Here is a 19,684-nt window from a genome sequence, read left to right as displayed (position 1 = left end):
CAGTTCTTCTAGGTAGTTCCGGGAGGGGCAGAAGTTTCTCTCGAGCCTGAAGCTCAAGTTCCCTTTAACTCAAAACAATCTACATACCATAGAGGCACATCTCGGGGTGACTTCTTCTGAAGCCACACACTATAAATAAAAAGACAAAAACAAAGAAGTTCTGATTTGATGCAGCCCAAATCAGTTCCTACCTTATCCCCTGTTAAAGGTAATGGGACAATTGGCTGTTGGAAAGAAAGACAAACAAAAATGGATCTGTATATCCCATCGTTGATCAGGGTAAATTCTAAAAGGATCAAAGATTTAAATGTAAATGGAAACCACAAAAGTTCCAAAAGAAAACATGGGAAGCTTCCTTTATAAGTCTGGAATTGGAAAAATCTTTCAAACCATGGTCAACATCCAGAAGCCATAATAAAATATAAATACATTCAAATATTTAAAAAGTCTTCAACAACAACAAAATATATTGCTTCATGCAAAGTATAAAAACAAAAGACAAAGCAGTGAAAAGTATTTGCAACTCAAATCACAAAGAATTAATCTTGCTGACATATAGAGAAGCCCACCTAAAAAACAAAAAGAAAAATGGGCACGAGATATAACCAAACAGATCAAATGGCTCTTTTTTTTTTTTTTTTTTTTTTTTTTAAGATTTTATTGGGGAAGGGAAACTGGACTTTATTGGGGAACATTGTGTACTTCCAGGACTTTTTCCAAGTCAAGTTGTTGCCCTTTCGGTCCTAGTTGTGGAGGATGCAGCTCAGCTCCAGGTCCAGTTGCCATTGTTAGTTGCAGGGGGCGCAGCCCACTACCCCTTGCGGGAGTCGAACCAGCAACCTTGTGGTTGAGAGCCCACTGGCCCATGTGGGAATCGAACCGGCAGCCTTCGGCATTAGGAGCATGGAGCTCCAACCGCCTGAGCCACGGGGCCGGCCCTCAAATGGCCCTTAAACATATGAAAAGATGCTCAATCTCAACCTGTAATAAGAGAAATGCAAGTTAATGCAGGGTTGAGATACCTTTAAAAAAAATTAGGTTGGCAAAAATCAAAGTTTGACAAGCCTGCTTTGTTGGTGAGATTCTGATGATCCAGGCCATCATACATTGCATCTGGAAGTGCAAGTTGGCACCACCCTCTCTTGAAGCCATTTGGAAATATCTAGCAAACTTACAAACCTATATGCTCTTGACCCATCAATTTCCCCTAGAAGGTTAGTGAAGCCCAGCTGGATACTGGAATCACCAGGATGCCCTGGTCCCTCACTCAGAGATTCTGATATAACTGATCTGAGGTGTGGGCTGGGTGTTGGGATTTGTAAAGCACCCTCCCCCACAGGTGCTTCTCATGTGCAGCTGAGGCTAAGAGCCACTGCTATAGATGCACTCGTGTGTGTGCAAAATATATCCAGTGGTATTCATTGAGGTTTTTTCTAGTAGTAGAAGGTTATGAAGAACTATGCAGCTGAGAGAGGGAGAGAGAGAGAGAGAGTGAGAAAGAGAGAGAGAGACTTCTCTCTATGTACTGAAATGGAAAGTTTTACAAGATACATCGTGAACAAAGAAAAGCAAGGTACAGAACAGCATATTCAGAATAAATTTTGGTATCGCTGCCTTTTGAATAAAGTGCAGGAAGGTGTAAATAGATATTTACGTTTGTTTATATTTGCATAAAGACCTCTGGAGGAGCACACAAGAAAAAAGTAACGGTTGTACCTATGGGGGAGAATAGGTAGGAAGAGAGAGAGAGGGAGAGAGGGGTGGGAGAGGGATTTCGCCATATACCATTTCACTTTATTTTATTTTATTTCATATTTTTAACCATATAAATGCATTGCCTATTGAGAATATTAAGTAACAAATAAACAAAACAAGTGGCTCTCATCCTGAATTTGACTCCAAGGTTCATCCTTACGGGAGGAAGACCTTGAAAATATTCCACCTGTACCTACCTGTTCTCCTTCTATTCATTGTTACTGTCTCCCTCTGCTGGACTGAAAATGTAAAGGGTTAGTTTTAAAGACAACCCTGAATTTGAGCACGGTGAAGTCAACTTGTCTACCTAAGGTGGAAAAATAAACTACACACCAGAAATAAATATTATGTGTAAGTATTTGTTTAAATTGAGATCCACATAATAGGAAAAAGCAATCTATTTCAATTCGTGTTTCTCTAGAAGAGAAATAAAAATATTTGACACCATATACTAGGCACTGTGTTGAGAACTGGGGGAATGGTATAAATTCATTCATTCATTCATTCTTGTCTGGCGCTGAGCCTATTATGTGTCCAACGGGCTCACAAACTCACTTGCCTGCAGGGGGCAGACACGTAATGTAAATGAGCCAAGAACGGGGCCTGCAAGAAAAATTTTTCTGGAGGTGATCCTCTCTGGTCTGCCCTCCGCTGGGTGTCAGTTTCATCTTGAGAACTGACATCGAAAGGGGGCTACTGGTTCTCAGCTCCACCCTAGCTGCCATGAAGGAATGTTAGCATGAAAGTGTCAAGTCTTCCAATTGCCCAAGAAATGCAAACAATCTGGATCTCTTCGAAATCTCTTGATTCTTAAACTTGGGCAATAAAAATATTACATATAAATGCTGTCTGACTGCAAATTTGAACAAGACAAATACTCTCCCTGCCCTCCTGAGTCTTACACTCTAGTGAGGGAGACACGCAGTTAATTCAGTGTGGATACTACAAGGTGTTAACAATAGAACACTCAATTCAAACAGACTTAAGTTAAGCAATGTTGGAGGGAAAGTAATGGCCCAATGACTGAAAAGCCCAGAGCTAAGTGGAATTCAGGCATGCTTTGTCAGAATTTTGCCTCTATCTTCTGTATTTTCCCCTCTATTGTGCCTCAGTTTCATCTTCAGGCAAATTCTGCCCTTCGGCTTGGCACACCTTACCCCAAATTCTTCATGGCTGACTTCTCATTCAGACCTCAACTGCTCCCCTCAGAGAAGCCTTCCTACCTCCAACATGAAGCAGTCCCTTCTGTAACCTCCACTGGTCACTCTCTATCACGTAACGTTCTTTTGTTTTCCATAGCACTCATCACTATCTGAAGTCACCTTTTCCATTTATCTCTTTACTTGTATCTTACCTCCACTCCCATAAGAATGTCAGGTCCATGAGGGTGGGGACAGTGTCTATCTCGCTCACAATTGTATGCCCATCTCCAAGCACAGCACCAGTTCCTGATGGATACATAGTTCATTGTGGTTGAATGGATGGATGTAGGGTGAGAGAGAGAGAAGAGTCAAAGGAGGTGATACTTGCATAAAGATAGACGTATAGATCAATGGACTACAATTGAGGGTCCAGAGATAAACTTACATTTATAGTCAACTGGTGTTTGACAAGGATGCCAACATAATTCCACAGGGAAAGAATAGTCCTTTCAACACATGGTGCTGGAAAACTGTATAGCACCTGCACAAGAATTAAGTTGGACCCCCTACCTCACACCATATACAAAATTAACTCAAAATGGACCACAGATATAAACATAAAAGCTATCCTTAGAAGAAAACATAGACATAAATCTTCATGACCTTGGATTAAGCAATTATTTCTTAGATAAGACACAAATAACAGAAGTGACAGAAGAAAAAAATTAGATAAATTGGACTTCAGCAAAATTGAACATTTTTGTGATTTACAGAGCGCCATCAAGACAATAAAAAGACAACACACAGAATGGGAGAGAAAATATGTACAAATCATATATCTGATATGGATCTAGTATCCCAGATCCAAATAACTCTTACAACTCAACAATAAAAAGACAAGTAACCCAATTAAAAAATAGGCAAAGGACTTGAATAGACAGTTTTCCAAGGAAGATATGCAAATGGCCAATAAGTACATGAAAAGATGCTCAACATCTCTGACTAGTCATCAGGAAAATGCAAATCAAAACCACAGTGAGAGACCACTTCACACCCAGTAAGATAGCGAAAATGAAAAAGACTGACAATAGCAAGTGTTGGTGAAGCTGCAGAGAAATTGGAATCCTCATATACTGCTGGTGAAACGTATACTGCAAGAAAAGTCAAATATACATCTACATAAAAATTTGCATGTGAATGTTCATAGCAGTATTATTCATAATAACCAAAAGTGAAAACCTAAATGTCCATCAACTGATGCTGGAGAAACCAAATGTGGTCGATCCATACAATGGAATATTATGTTATTCAACCATAAAAAGGACTGAGGTACTGATTCATTCTACAACGTGGATGAACCACGAAAACACCATGCGAAGTTAAAGAAGCCAGTTGCAAAAGACCACATCGTGTAGGATTCCATTTATATGAAAAGTCAAAATGAGCAAATCCATTGGGACAGAAAGTAGATTAGAGGCTGCTGGGAGCTGGGGGGAGGAAGGAATGGAGAGAAACTGATAATAAGTATGGGGTTTCTTTTGGGTGTTGATGAAGATGTCCTGGAATAAGATAGTGAGAGTGGTTGCACAACTTCATAAAAATAAGAAAAATCACTGAACTGTACACTTCAATAAATGTTTAAAGAAATTTCAAAAAAAAAGTAAAGGAAGTCTTCTGGGTTTGGGGCCTGAGCATCTGAGTGGCTGGGGGAGATGAGTCCAGTTTGGCACAGGTGGCACTTGAGCTGCTCGTGGGTCATCAAAGTGGAGATGTTGAGGAGATGCAGATCTGGAAGCCATGGCCTATGGGTGGTGACCAGGCCAGGGCTGTTTGAGATGGCCCAGGGAGGACGCTTAGGTGGAAGAAAAAGGCCTATGACAGAGCCCACGGATCACTAGCACACAAGGGAAAAGTAGCCTCAAAGTAGATGGAGTTGGACTTTCCAGACAGGGAGGAGAGACAATGTGTTAGGAAAGGGGGAATGATCCGTTTTGCACAAGCTAGGACCACCCCTATCATATTAGCCAGGGGAGAAGTTGCGGGGGCCAGCGAATGGGGAGGAGGCATCAGACAATACAGAGAGTGGAGGAGGCATCAGACAATACAGAAATAAATATTTCAATCTGAGAGTGACCCGGGAAACGGACAATGGACAGAGACTAGTGAGTGTGTGAGGCCCTAAGCTCCCTCATCTTATTGCCTCTTTTGAGTCCCACACCAGGTCAGGTGAGCATGCTATATAACATATATGGGTGCATGAAAATGTTATATATTATTAGTAATTAATGTCATATACATTTTTGTAGTAACTAGATTATGCAGTATTAGTAATAGTAATGTCTTCCTGTGGATTGTGTTCTATAATATTTGCCCAACACCGTGCTAAGTGCTTTACCACTATTTTCCAGGGAACTCACACATCAACCCAAGGAGAGACGCCGTCACTAACCACGCCCACCCCTGACGTGGATGAGGGAACTGAGACGCCCAGGGTGAAGCCGTTTCCCAAAGTCGCACAGTTAGAATGTTGCAGAGGTACTATCAGAACCCAGGCAGTCTGACCTCAGGGGTCTGAGCCTCCCCACCTAGAAGCAGAGTTCAGAGACCATGACATTGGTTCAGCATAGCTCAGCTACATGTGTTCTGAGACAATGAGTAACATCAGTACTGGCTTTTTAAGACCATCATGTGTTTTTCATGGACTTCATTTCTTTCATTGCAAAAGCCTTACATGTTTAAGGTCAGTGCCCTGGTTTTCACATTTGCCTTCAGGCTACAAATGTAAAAGAAAGACATCCCACCTCAGCTGTAATTAGAGATGGGAATAAAACATAACCCTGAAACTTGCTGTTCTCAGCAAGGTAGTTGTCACTCTGAAGCAGGTGCCTTACATGGAATGGATATTTATAGAAAGTGATATTTATAGAATCGGTGCTGAGCTCACCGATGGTCAAATCTCTGAAAAGAGGCTCCCAGGAACATTTGGAAAATGAAAATGCTGAGCGACTGACTGAGGGAGTATAAAACAGAGCTCCCGAATGATCTGTCTCAGGAATTGTGAATCACTCAGAGAGAATTCCATTTAGGTCCAGAAATCCAGCTGGAAGACACTGGAAGGGCTAATGTAACCTGGAGTTTAGCTGCCGGTGAGTAAGGGCAGTGTAGGTCCAGGTTGCTGAGTAGGGCAGTGTGGTCTGATATTTAAGGATTTGGACAGCAGCTTACCCAAATCCTGGCTCTGCCATACCCTTCCTGACCCTCGTTTTCCTCTTCCATGAAATGGGTACAATGGTGGGATCATATGTGGAAAATGAATGTAAAAGGATATAACAGCACCTGGTATTTCAAGTGCCAGCCACCCCTGCAAATCTGTATGCAATCTTAAGCTGCAGTATTAGAAGTAGAACAAACACTGGGCTAGAATCCACAGGAAAACAGAAACTATGTAAGTATATGTATTTAGTCAAGTATATAAACAGGAAGAATTGAATGCAGGGTATTGGTTGCACCAGAGACGGACAAGCTGAGAAGTCGAGCAGGTTGGTGAAGCACCCAGATATTAGCCAAAGCACATAGACTGGTGACCAGCCCTGAGCTGGAGGAACAGAGGAGGAGGGGATACTAGAGTCCTGGGGCGGGGGTCAGCCAGGGGAAGCTGGAGTGTAGAGGAGGTGTGGCTGCTGGAGATATATACAGAGAGGGCAGAAATACCCTGGTCTTTTTTTTATCTCCAATTTCTTACCAGTGTCTCCCATTGGCCAGACTCAGTGGGAAGGCACTGACCAGGGAGCCTAAGGAATGTAGCCTGCAGGGGTACACCCTCCCCTTACTCCACTCCTACCCAACAGTGATTCAGAACAGAGGAAGGCAAGAAGGAAGAACAGATCTAATGGCTCCCAAGTAACACTAATGCCCAGAACCAAGGAAAGAAAAAGGAAAAGAAAAAGGAAAAAGTTCTATCGTGAGCTGGTCAGACAACACTTTGAGAATTGTGTTCTGATGTGGGGATGGTTCTTAAAAGAGGCCCCCAGCCAATCGAGGGCAGTGCTCGGGACTGGGAGGGGATGAGGAGCCACAGATGTAGTTTATGCTGGAGGAAAGAAGAACATGAGAATGGCCTCTCCATTTGGGAGGGGCTCTCTCTTGCAGCCCATGATAGTCTCTTATGTGACCCTCCCAAGAGCAGATAAAACCAGTTACAGGAAGACAGAGTTGGAGTCAATATAAAGAAGTTATTTCCAACGGAGAGGGAATGGGCTCCTCTGTGAGGTAGTGAGTTCCCTGTCACAGCAAAGGAATCATGAGAGCTAATTCTTGATCTAGTGTCTGTTGCTATTCTGAACCAGTTTCTACTTTTGGCACGTCAAAGAAGTTTCAGTAACACAGAGGATCTTGTATCGTCAGCTAACCTTTTCAACTTGCTTTATAAAAACTGTCTTATTTCCCCTGAACAAGCTTGTAAATTCTTCACAGACAAGAACGTATTTGTAGATCTGCCTGACTTTTAAGCAAACACAATATACAAAAATCTTGGTTCTTGGTTTTACTATAAACAACCCCCGCCCCCCCCCAAAAAAAAATCTACCACAGAAATCCTTTAAACAGCAATTGTCCCTAGAGCATTTAAAATACACATTTGGGTTCATTAAGATTTTTCCTGAGACATTTATTTCATGCCAGGGAAGGGAAACTATTATAGGACCTCAGAGAGGAAGAGATTATTGTGAACAATATATGCAAATAAAAAGCCACAATTGTCTGCAGTATTTGTTAAAGTAAATATCTCTTTGGCTTTCAATGACCCATAACAGCAGCATGCAGTGGGTAAAGAAGTATTGTTTAAGTTAATTAACAGAGAATACTCCATTTAATTCAATAAATACAATGAATTGAAAACTAAATATTAAATTAAACAAATTTAAAAATATTTGGATATTTAATAGACAGTGAAAAGGGAAGAAAAAAATAGCAGAGAAAAAACTGGAAGACTAGGAAGAAAAGAGGAGACAGATAGAAAAATGAGGAAGCTTTCTTATCCTATAAAATCAGGAACTTGGTCAATCAATTGTGATTGTGACTCTAAGAAGTCAGTTATCACAGGGAGTCACCTTAAATTCATCCATACCAAACATGGAGGAAAAACAGAGGGTTGCTAGAGGGGCGGGGGGGGGGGGGGGGGGATAAGGGGAAGGTGAGAGGTTTTGAAAAATAGTCGGTAACCACAAGATGGTCATGGGGGTTTGAAAATTAATTTGGGGAACGTACAGAGGGATAGTGGATGGGGGGAGGGGGGTTCACACAGTGTGAGGGATATAAATGATAAACGTCTAAGTTTTGCTTTGTCTTGTGCACCTGAAACTAAAAAAAAAAATAAAAAAATTCATCCATACCATATGTCATTTGCTTGACCTAAAGTATATGAGTGTACATTTTCTCTATGATCACAAGTGGCTGAAATAGGCCTGGCGTCGTTCTTCTCACATAGACATTTACGAGAATTTCCCATTTCTGCTTCTTGACAGTGGCTGGAGACCCAATAGATGCTTTCAAAGTAACCTATGAGCAGAATCATTCCCTCTACCTGGGGGTCAGAAGTCCCTTCCACCAAGCCTCCCCCAGTTTCCCCAGCAAATTCAATTTCAATTTCCTTAGTCACACACTTCAAGTCTTCTCAAGTTTTATCTTAGTTTTCATAGAAACAGTATTTCTTCTTTTTATCCTCATGTTCCCACAATTTCTGTAACACTTCAAGAAATCAATTAATGGCAATAAAAACACACAACTGCCATCCACAAGTTTGGGAGCAAACACAACTGGTCGGGGAAGAAGTATATTGGTGGAAAGTTCCGCATGCTAGTGTGTTGCACATGAGAAATGGGACAAGTCTGTTAATTTAGTGAGTCAATTAAATGGAAGTTGGTCAAGAGAGCATCTTAAAAAATAAGGGCTTAAAAATTAGAATTAGACATGAGAAGTTAGGGGTGCTTTTTTTTGCATTAGCTCATTTTATTCAGTCATCCATTCATTCAATAAATATTCCCTCTTTGACCTCACAATACTAGACGGAAGGCTTCCTGCAGGCTGATTGGCAGGGTCATATTATTGTTCCCATTTTATTGATGGGGAGACTGAGGCTCAGCCATTTGTCCATTGTCACATACACAGAAAGTAAAAGTGCCGGGCCTCAAACCCAGGTCTCCTCATTGTAGATCCTCAGGTGCTTCCTGCTATGTGATGCTGTGGGTTTCGATTTATCTTCCTGTTAGACCAGAAGTTCTGGTTCTCCGTATTGATAGTATGAATAGAAAGCAGACAACTCTACAAGCCATTTTGAAAAATGACAGATGACTGGATGGAAAGGAAAATTTTCCCCGTGTAGGGAACCAGAGTGCTGCGAGCAAACTGAAGGCACATCAGATGGAATTCTGAAGGTAATTTAAATAAGGAACTATTTAGATAACTAAGTTAGAAGAACCGACAAGGCCTATTAAGGCATCCAGGGGCAAGCAAGAATGGGGCTGTCACCACCGTAGGCCTGAAGAGGCAGAGGCAGGAAAGAGGGCTACTGCAGCTTGGGGAGCGTCAGAACCCTGAAGAAGGGGTTGCAGAGACTCCTCCTTAACTGAACTTGAGTCAGGCTCATCTGAGCCCTCTTCTCCATAGGGCTTCAACCTTGGCTCCATCCTGTCTTTGGCCTGCTGAGCCCCGTTTTAGCAAAGAATCGTGCTAAATTGGTTTAGAGAGAATCTCCTCAACCTTGATATCCTTGCCCTGTTTTTAGCAAGAATCCTAATCCAGTGGAGCAAGAATCCCCTACTCTTGACATTGCCGCTTAGTATTATAATTATCCATCCACTGACCAGGCAGTCTCTACTATATTCAAAGGTGAGCTCAAGTTCTCTGCCCGACGGCAATAGTCTTGTATAAAGTCTATCTTGTATCTTTAACCAATGTCAGAATAATTTCTCTTTAATGGGATCTTCTGGCAGGAGCTATATCCATAGAAGGAAGCAGCCACTGACAGAGACTCAGCCCAAAACAAGGAATGTAAGGGGAAGAAATGCCCCAACTTCTCTCTTCCTGCCCTCCAATTTTCCGCTGGTACCTCTCATTGGCTGAACCCAACGGGCAGTCATAGGAGAGGGAGCCCAGGTGATACCATCCATCAGGGTCAGACTTCCAGGACACAGAGAAGGTGGAGAATGGGTCTGGAGAGTGAGCAAACACGGAATAACCAGCCCAGCCTGCTTGCCAATGAGTGGCATAACTAATTGGGTCAGAATTCAATTTTCCTTTACAATTTAAGAATTCTCTGAGATTGACCCAAAAGGAAGTGGCAGGGGCGGGCCTGCCAAGTCTCTTGACTCCCAGAAGGTGACACCTAGACAAGAGATTTAAGTTCAACAAGGCAGACGAGTGATGTGGCAGAGACAACTCTCCAGTTCTCATCGTGATTCAAGAAAGTCCTGGTAAGGGTGGACTGTGAGCTTCAATCTGCTAGATGAGAAGGTTACTTGGGAAGTGCATGCCTTCAGATCCTCTGTCCCCCACCTCTTACTCCTGTCACTGCACAGTTAGCAATTCTCCACAGATCTTGGCTGTTTTGTGCAAAAACAAAATCATAGGGACCCCCAGCCAGGACCACCTACATTTTCCCTTCCACACTCCCGCACTTCTCAGAGCCCTCTAGGGACACATACTCTGTGGCATGCAGTATTACAGAGCCCTCTAGGGATTCATGCATGCACAACCCAGAAGTTGGCAGTGGGGTTAACTCCCAAGGGTTACCATTGACCAGTGGAGAGACTCAGGAATCAATAAATGAATGTGCCCTTTTTTGTCTCTTGGGTGGACAGTTCTGAGATGAATTTCATGGGCTCCCCAGGAGGTCCCACAATATTGACCACAGAGTCACCCCAGCATTGGACAACTTGGTATATCCCTGGCCCGGCAACCTCTGATTCCCTATTCCACACTCCCGTCCTGCATTCCTACTTCCTAGAATCACATGTGTTATGTAACTTGGAAAAGAAAAACATGAAGCTTTCCAGTTGAGCTCAGCCTTCTGGGAACCAACAGCATGGGAATGGCCTGGCCTCGAGTACTCAGACTCATAATCCAAGATTCTCAGTCAACAAATATGTCTTCAGCCCTGAAATGCTGTCACTTCTGAGACTGAGGGATTAAAATATGAATAGACCCTGCATTAGTTAGGACTCACTTGTTGCAAGTGAGAGAAACAGAACTCATACCAGCTTAAGCCAATAGTTTTGAGGGGAAATGATGGGGAATTTACTGGCACATGAAACCACCCACAGAAAATAGAGGTACAATGGGACCAGGGGTTCAACATCACCATTGTCACCCTCTCTCCCTCGGTCTCTCTCATCTCTCAGTTCTGTTTGTCTGCATGTTGGCCACAAGCCCTTCTATTGTAAAGGAACTACTTCCACGCAAACGTTGAGCTTACATCCTGCCCAGTTAGTGACAAAGAGAACTTCTCTCACTCCGCAAATGTGTAAAAATCCCAGGGAATGATTCTGATTGGCCCTGCTTAGATGACATAGCCACCCTTTTAGCCAATCACTGTCACCAAGGAATTGGCTACTATGATTGGTTAGATATGGGTCATGTGCCCATACTTGTGGGTGGGGCTGTGTGGGAGTCTCAGACTGGCAGCTTCAATAGAAGCTTTTGGAAAGGAGTCTGAGTAGGAATAGTTCTCTAAAGGAAGGTACAGCAAATGCTGTTGATATTCCATCCATATTCCTCAGGCCTTACTTCTTCGGCTGCCATTATCTGCAGCTCTGGGTCTGAGGGCTTTGCCCCAAATTCACAAGAGATGCTCTGCGCGCTGGCCCAGCAGGTGGGAAGTGTGAGCTGATTAACCCTGTGAGCAGCTGTCAGCCAGAAATGCTGTACATGTACCCCGTCTGCCCCACCTTTTGGGTGGGAAGATTCTAAGGGGTGTGTTTTCCAGTATTTCCCAGAGTTCCCTGTGTATAAAGCTCCAGTAACCCTCAGAAGTGGCTGGTTTCAGCTGTGCTGTTAGGACCCCCTTCCCTGTGCTGTCATTTCTGCTCTCAGTCTGTTTTCCTGCACTTTCCATGTTAAGCCCGGTCTGGGCAATAACTCACTAAATCCTCCCTGCGACCCTCGGGTATAGGCTCTATTATAAACCATATTTCACAGAGAAGAAAAGCAAGGCACAAAGAGGCTAGGTAATTTGCCCAAGATCACATAGCTGGTAAGTGGCAGAAGCAAGAATTCAACCCTTTACAGCATGTGTTGTTATCACACACACTGTACTGAATGAATGATTGAATAAATGTGAGCAGCAAAGCCAAAACGATGGAAGATCCAGAGAGACGACAGCCCTGTTGAGTCAGGTAGGGCCATCCAGGTCAGTCTCTGCAGTGGCGGAGAGAAGGGACTACGACAGGCAGTTCAAAGGGGCGGGCTGCTGATGGTAGAGAAAGCCGTCCAAGATGGGCACCCCCTCCGTGAAGGGGATTCCTGGGGACGCAGTGTTCCTTCCTCCCATGGGTCCCCATAGCCAAGGACCAGGCTCCACCCTCCCCCTTATCTCACCATATCGCAATTGCATGTTCACGTGTCGGTCTCCCCCATTTCACATGTGGGTCCAGGTTTTACTCCGCCCTTTTTGGCCAGGATTTGTTTGCCCAGCCTTGAAGTGACCCGTTTTTCTTGAGTAAAGGAGAGGGACAGGATTCAAGACTCCAGAAGTCCTTGTGAGAGAGAACACAGCCAGACCCCACTCCAGGAAGCAACGAAGTAAGAAGCCGGTTCCTGGCACAAGGTCAGAGCAGGACCAAGTGCTCAGCTAAGGTACTGATTTACTCTTTCTCCTAAAGAGGGGCAGACCTGGACCTGGAGTCGGAGCTTCCACAGGACCAAGGGGTCCCAGCATCCAGGATTGCGGGGGCCAGGCAACTCATAGGGGAAGTTGGAGGTAATGTTGAAGAGGGTTCTGAGAGGCTGTGTCTGAGTGCTGCCTGATGCCCTGTTTCTAGACTCTCATAGGTACTTCTGGGCTCAGTGGAAAAGGGTATTTTGATTGATTAGCAATGTCCGTCATAGGTACGGGATGGGAAGCAGAGGGAATGTATATTACGTGTTTACCATCCCAGGGAGCTGGGCTGTGAGAGAAGGAAGTGGGGCAGTAATAACAGCGGCTAACTTCTATTAAGCAGTTAGAATGTGCCAGGCACCATGTTAAGTGCTTTTCCTGCTCTATTTCATTTCATCTTCAAACTAACTGTAGGAGATAAGTGCTATTTTTGTCCCTCCTTTAAAAGGTCAGCTCCATGGGGGCCATGATTTTATTTATCTGTGTTTAATGCCATATCCCTAGCACCTAAGAGTACCTGGCACATGGCAGGCATTCAGTGAAGTATTTGCTGTTGAGTCGATTCACTTCCATTTTGCAGATGACGAAACGGAGGCCCCGAGAGGTAAGAAACTTGCTCAAATTCATGTAGCTAGGTAAGTGCTGCTCTAGGACAGCGTCTCCTCTAGAATGTTCTGTGATGATGGAAATGTTCTATAACCTCTGCTATCCAACACAGCAGCCACTAACGCATATGGCTGTTGAGGACTTGAAATGTGGCTCGGGTGACTGAAAAACTGAATTGTTAACTTAATGCAATCTTAACTAATTGAAAGTGAAATGGCCACATTGCTGGTTGGTGACTATGTGGCACAACACAGCTGTAGAGCTTGAGGCTGACACGAAATGAGGGATTCAGAGAACATGCAGCTCAGGTTCTCCAAAGATGCACACGGATGCAGTGAGATGTTCTAAGTTATAATCCCAGTGGTGAGGGCAAGGGGGTTAACCAATGCATGACTCAAGAAGCAATTGCATTAGTGCTCTTCCGGCCACGACAATTCCGGGAAGGCTTTTATCCTTGTCACCTAGTTTTCCACATAAGACATTGCAAGTTTCCAGAGGAGGACATGACTTCCTCAGGGTTACCTGCTGGCCTTGGATCTCAGCCAGGTTTGCAACCCTGAAACCCCAAGCACTTCATTTTAACAGTTGGCAAGAGGAAAAGCACATGGTTGGTCTGGTGTGCCATGGAGGCGTCAGGCTGTGGGCGATGCCAGCTTCGTGCCATGGAGGCGTCAGGCTGTGGGCGATGCCAGCTTCGTGCCATGGAGGCGCTGGGCTGTGGGCGATGCCAGCTTCGTGCCATGTGGGCGCCAGGCTGTGGGCGATGCCAGCTTCATTAGGGTCCTCAGTGGTAAGAGAAGAGCAGTTCTGACCAGAGAGGCCCCCAGACAGAGTCAGCTCCAGGTCAAACTATGACATACGGGGAGCCTCCTGTGCAACCTATACCTGGGACCTGCTTTCCCTGCCACCTTCTCTGTGCTCTGTCAGGGGGCTAATATCTTCCTGAAGCTGATGAACGCTCAGGTGTAAAAGACTAATGGAAAAGTATCCATATCCAAATGATTTCTATTTTAACAGGAAGTAAAGGCTTAAGCTGAAGGGCCTCTAATTGGAGCAGTACCAGGCAGCATCAACAAAAGCTCGTGTGTGTGGAGCTTTACGCAGCAGGGCACTGTCGGAAGTGGTCGTCATGTCCTAAGTCATTTAACTCTCCGGGAATGCCATGAGAGAGGAACAAGTGTTACCCCATTTGGAGATGGGGAAACTGAGGCATGATGAAGCTAAGTAGCTGGTCTAGTTCATATCGCTGGGGAACAAAGCCAGCCATGCCAGGGCTCAAATCCAGGCAGAGTTTGGAAGAAAAGCATTGGGGAAGAGGAGGGAGGAAGTGGCAATTGCCAATTGAGGGAGGCGTTTTTTTCTTTTATCTGAGATTAGGGACCCAAGGACTGGTCCCAGAGTCCTGCTATGGCTCTGCCCATTGGCTGGTCTGATACTCCCGGGACATCTGTGGCTTCTTATCCTCTGGTCTAAACAGTTGCAAATTTACAGAAGCGAGCAGGCCAAGAATTCCACTTGGGGATGTGACATGGGTTGGCCCTTAGGCCTGCTAATTTTTTGCTGGGCTGCGATTTTTTGAGATTACTCAGCCTTTGGGAGGGAAACTGGGCCAAGGACGACGTTGGTTGAGAAGAACAGTGTTTAGAGAACAGACCCCACCTCCTCTTCCTTCCCTTCTCCTCCACAAGACTCAGGATCCAGGAAAGTCCTTAGGGGCAAGGGGGTGGAAAGGGTGCAGTTACAAGTAGCAATTCTCATGGCTCTGCCCCTGCCAGGTCCTGCTGGTCACGGGGAGCCTGCCTGGCAGCTCACTGACACCTCTCCCTGCCTTCCCTTAGTACCAGCTGTCACCTCCTGGGCCCCAGTGAGCTCAGAGCCAATTTGGTGGCCTGAAAGAAAAGCAGCTTGGAGCCCTTCCGGTGAACCTTCCAGCATGCTGGTTAACTGGTTAGCTGTTGGGGCATCGGCATACAATGGCCTGGATCCCTCATGCTGGTTGCTGCACTTACCAGCTGTGTGATATTAGATGTGCCATCCAATTATTCAAAACCTCAGTTTCCTCATCTGTAAAGTGGGGATGACAATAGCATGGACCCATAAAGTTATGGTGAGGATTCCACAGGTGATCGAGAGAGTTTGTACAGGGCCTGTGCATCACTCGTGATTAACCTAGGCCTACCTTGCCTAGTCCCACCCCCCTTTTTTATTTTTGCCATTCTGTGCATCCAGATGAGGTGCTCCTTTACAAGGGTGTGACATTTGTTTTTGAACTGATGTATTGAGAGTGGAAACATGAGCCTCCCATGTTCCTTTTCGGTGACAGTTCCATCTAGGAACGGGCTCCATCTAGGGCTGGAGGTCACACAGAGAGAGCCCCATGCTCAGAAAGACCCGGCACTTGGGGTTTAATGCTCTAAGACTGTTGACTTGAAATCCTTAATGATTCTATCTTTTGAATTTGTGTTCTGCAAGCGAAGCCCAAAGGGACAATGGAGCACGTGCTAAGGGCTTGGAGACTCGGTTCCCATGGGGTTCCACCTCTCCTCACCCTCTGCCTCCCCAGGATGGTTCTTGGCCACTTTTGCCTTCGCCTTTGCCCATTGACACTGTCACCCAGAAGGGGGCCTGGGCACAGGTGCAAGAAGGCTTTGGCTCTGCCCATCAAATCATAGGGTGGGGCCCCAGGTTCCTGTGAGGGTCTGCACATCTCCCACGGGAGCACGGCATGAAACAGCAAATAAAGAGCACTATGACATGCCGAGAGAGACTGCAGAAGAAAGAAAAAAAGCTTTTCTCCTCCTTTATGAGCGAGGGACCCCCATCTGCATTTTGTGCAAGCCCCTGCAAATTATATAATTGGCCCTGGTTCCAACTGATGTGCCTGAATCTCAGAAGTGACAGGGTTCTGAGCCACTGTCGGGAGGCACCCACTAGTACAGCCTTTGGGGGGTACGGGGGAGGTCAGACCCTTATAAATCTGCATTCCTCTGACCCAGCAACTCCACTTCACCATCAGACATATGCACAAAGGTGTGTGTATAAGAATATTCACCTGGTATTATTTATAATATGAAACCAGCTGGATGCCCAACAGTGCGCCCAACAATGAGGGAGGGTGAATGCATGACCCGAACCCAGGGATCAGCTGCACCGTTACAGTCATATCAGAGAAAACTTCCTGACATGAGAAAAATTCATGATATTGAAAAAGGGAGGGGAAAGGCAGTTACCAAAAGGCCAGCACTGCATGACCTCTTTGTCATAGATGCATGGAGAATATATGCATGGGGAGAACACTGGGTCGATTTACACGTTAAGTACTGACAGCTGTTCTCCTCGGGTGGGTGATTTTATTTTGTTCCCTTTTGTACATGTCTGTGTTTTCCAAGTTCTCTGCACAGAATGTGCATCCCTTTTATCATTTCACAGAGGCACGACAGTGCAGAGGGCAAGGTTAGGCCTGCAGACTGTGGAACCGAGTGCCTGGGTTCAAAGCCCAGCTCTGCGCCTTACAAGCTCTGTGAACTTGGGCAAGAGATTTCACGTATCTGAACCTCAGTTTCCCCATTTGTAAATAGGGAAAGTAATACTACCTGCTTCAAAGGGTTGAGGAGGTTAAATGAGTTAATACGTACAGGGAGCTTAGAGTCTAGCACATAGTGAGCTGTAAATGTTGTTATTATTGCAAAGAAATTATATAAGGGAAAAATATGAAGAGATAACAATATTATTTTTGGATGGTGCAGAAGTGAGTGGTTTTTTTCCTTTTGGACTTTTCCGTAGTTCCCAAGTTAAGCATGAATTACTTTATAATTTGAGAGAAAATGTTAAAGAAAAAAAAGTGAAAGGTTCGTTCACTAAGTGGTATTGGGAAAACAGGATAAAGTTAGGTTAGCCAAGTGTGTATGTTTTTCAGGTCAACGATTTCTGAGCTTGTCCCAGGCCCTTATTGCAGGTTTTCCCCTCAGTTTGTGCATCTTCTCATTCTTAAAAAAAAAAAAAAAAAATTCCAACATCTGGGAGATGTCAATACCAAGCTGTAGGCTCTTAAAATAAAATAGCTACAACTAAATCTAGATAGGTAGATACAGATATATCCCTATACATAGAGATCTATCTATCATCTATCTATCAATCAATCAATCAATCAATCAATCAATCATCTCTCTCTATCCATATCCCTATCTAGCTAGCTAGAGAATCTATAGCTATAGCTATTAAAAAGAATACATCCCACCCACAGCACTCTGAATATAACCCTAACACAGGACCGAACATGATACAGTAATTGCTTATTTACATACTTGTTTGCCTCCCTCCCTAAGATCCCCAAAAGTGTCTTCTTTCTATCCCAGGCACCTAACACAGTACCTGGCACGTGGCAGAAATTCCCTAAAAGTCTGTAGAATAAACTAATAAACAAAGGAATACATGGATTCATGTAATAGTAGAGATTCGGGTATCAAGATACAGACATAGAGCAAGACAGATTAGCTTTGTTGGGGATGGAGAGAGGTCAAGGACAGGTTGAAGATGGGCCAGTAAGGCTTCAGAGTACAGACGATGCTTCAATAAAGTATTGAAGGGTGAATGCGTATTTGTCCCATAGAAAAGGGGAGGTGGGGGACAGCAATCCAGGCAGTGACAACATAATTGAAAGCATTCTCTAGGTGATTCCAGTGCTAGTTTTATCCTCATTCCCTTTAATTAAAAAAAAAAAGTACTTTCTATATCTTTGTTTCTGAACAAATGAATGACATTTAATAAAAATCCCAGTCATCAAAAGTAAGTTAAAAAACAAAACAAAAAAAAAACCATAAATGTAAGACTTTACAGAGAGATGGAAGGTGTGATTGGGCAGTGGACTGAATCAGGAATGGGAAGGCCAGAGAGATAGAGCAGGCTGGCTCTGTCTTATTGACCCCATTCACAGATGAAGACACTGAGCCTCGGAGGCAAAGCTTACTCAGAAGAAAGCGATGAAACTTACCCTGTGCCAATCTGCCCCTCCTGTCGGCTAGAGACACGCAATCCTCTGGTCATTGCACAAATCTTTGTTGCATCCTTACTTTGCACCAGAGGTGACTGAGATCCACCCACGACTGGCCCCAGGAGGCAGCCTCTGGTGAGAGGTACTATGGGAGGGTGGGGACAGAGCCAAGCCCAGGCTGCTGAGGGGCCACGCAGTACCTTGCTGGGAACCCTCTGATGGAAGGGGCCAAGTTGGGTGTTGTGTCTAGAACAGAAAGAACAAAGAAAGGCCTGGAGGATATGCCTCGTCATGCTGACTCCCCACACTTATTTTTTCTTCTTTTCTGGCCCACCTTCAGGGGCCGCATCTAGCCATGCTTTCTTTATGCAGTCCTGAAAGACCCTCTAAATCCTAGCCAGAATAGACAGGAAATAGAAAAACTGGGCGCGAGAGAAGTTTTTTGTTTGGTTTTGTTACAGCTTTACTGAGATATAATTCACATACCATAACATTCACCCTTTTAAATCACACAATTCAATGATTTTTAGTATATTCACAGAGTCCTGGGATCAATACTGATTTCAGAACATTTTCATCACCCCAAAAGGAAATCCCTTATCGTTTAACAGCCACACATGCACCCCTTTCCCCTATCCGATGACCTCTGCCCCTAGCAACCACTAATACTACCTTCTGTCTCTACGGATTTGCCTGTTCTAGACAGAAATGTTCATATACACTGAAGCGTACAATATGTTCTTTTGTACCTGGCTTCTTTCAGTTAGCATGTTTTCAAGGTTCTTCTACGCTGTAGCATGAGATAAGTTTGACAATTGATAGATTGATCAGTGATGGTCAAATTCATTCATTCCACAAATATTTACTGAGCGCCTCCTGTGTGGCAGCACCGGGGGCTCAGCCAGGGAGAAAAACGACAATAAATCCTGCCCTGGAGGGTTTCTACAAGGGGAGAGTGACAATAAGCCAATGAATAAGAAAATGATTTAGAATATTAGAAGATGGTAGGAGCTAAAGTGAAGCATACAGCTGGAAGTAGGGTGAAGAGAGGGAGGATGTGACTTTAAACAGAGGGGTCAATGAAGTCCTCACCCTGGGCTGAACGCAGGGGACTTTCCAGCTAAGACTAAAAGGAGGTGAGGGAGCAAAGATGCCATCGCGCTGCTCCCAATAGCACTCAACTCCCGGACTGCTGTCAGTTCCCTAGGGCCGAGACCTTGTCCGTCCTGTCCACGCCGTGTCCCCGAGTCTGGCACGGTGGGGGACACTCAGTATGCATTTCCCGCGGCGTGACTGTGGCGGTCCGGAGCGAGGGAGGTG

The 19,684-nt window shown here is 44.6% G+C and overlaps 1 long non-coding RNA gene across 1 annotated transcript; it reads right to left on the bottom strand.

Moving 5' to 3' along the window:
• Nucleotides 1-669: 669 nt before the first annotated feature.
• On the bottom strand, nucleotides 670-19,614 carry LOC141567476 (uncharacterized). Its single transcript, XR_016022025.1, has 3 exons — nucleotides 19,457-19,614; nucleotides 18,365-18,610; nucleotides 670-981 (listed from the first exon to the last, which is right to left on the bottom strand). It is a non-coding gene; the product is annotated as an uncharacterized LOC141567476 (long non-coding RNA).
• Between the last annotated feature and the right edge of the window lie 70 nt (nucleotides 19,615-19,684).

This window comes from Rhinolophus sinicus, chromosome 8 (genome assembly GCF_057876585.1).
Source record: "Rhinolophus sinicus isolate RSI-liver-muscle chromosome 8, RSI-T2T, whole genome shotgun sequence".
NCBI classification, from domain to species: Eukaryota; Metazoa; Chordata; class Mammalia; order Chiroptera; family Rhinolophidae; genus Rhinolophus; species Rhinolophus sinicus.
The sequence above is the reverse complement of the archived record's forward strand: the minus strand, read 5'-3'. Positions and strand labels throughout refer to the sequence as shown.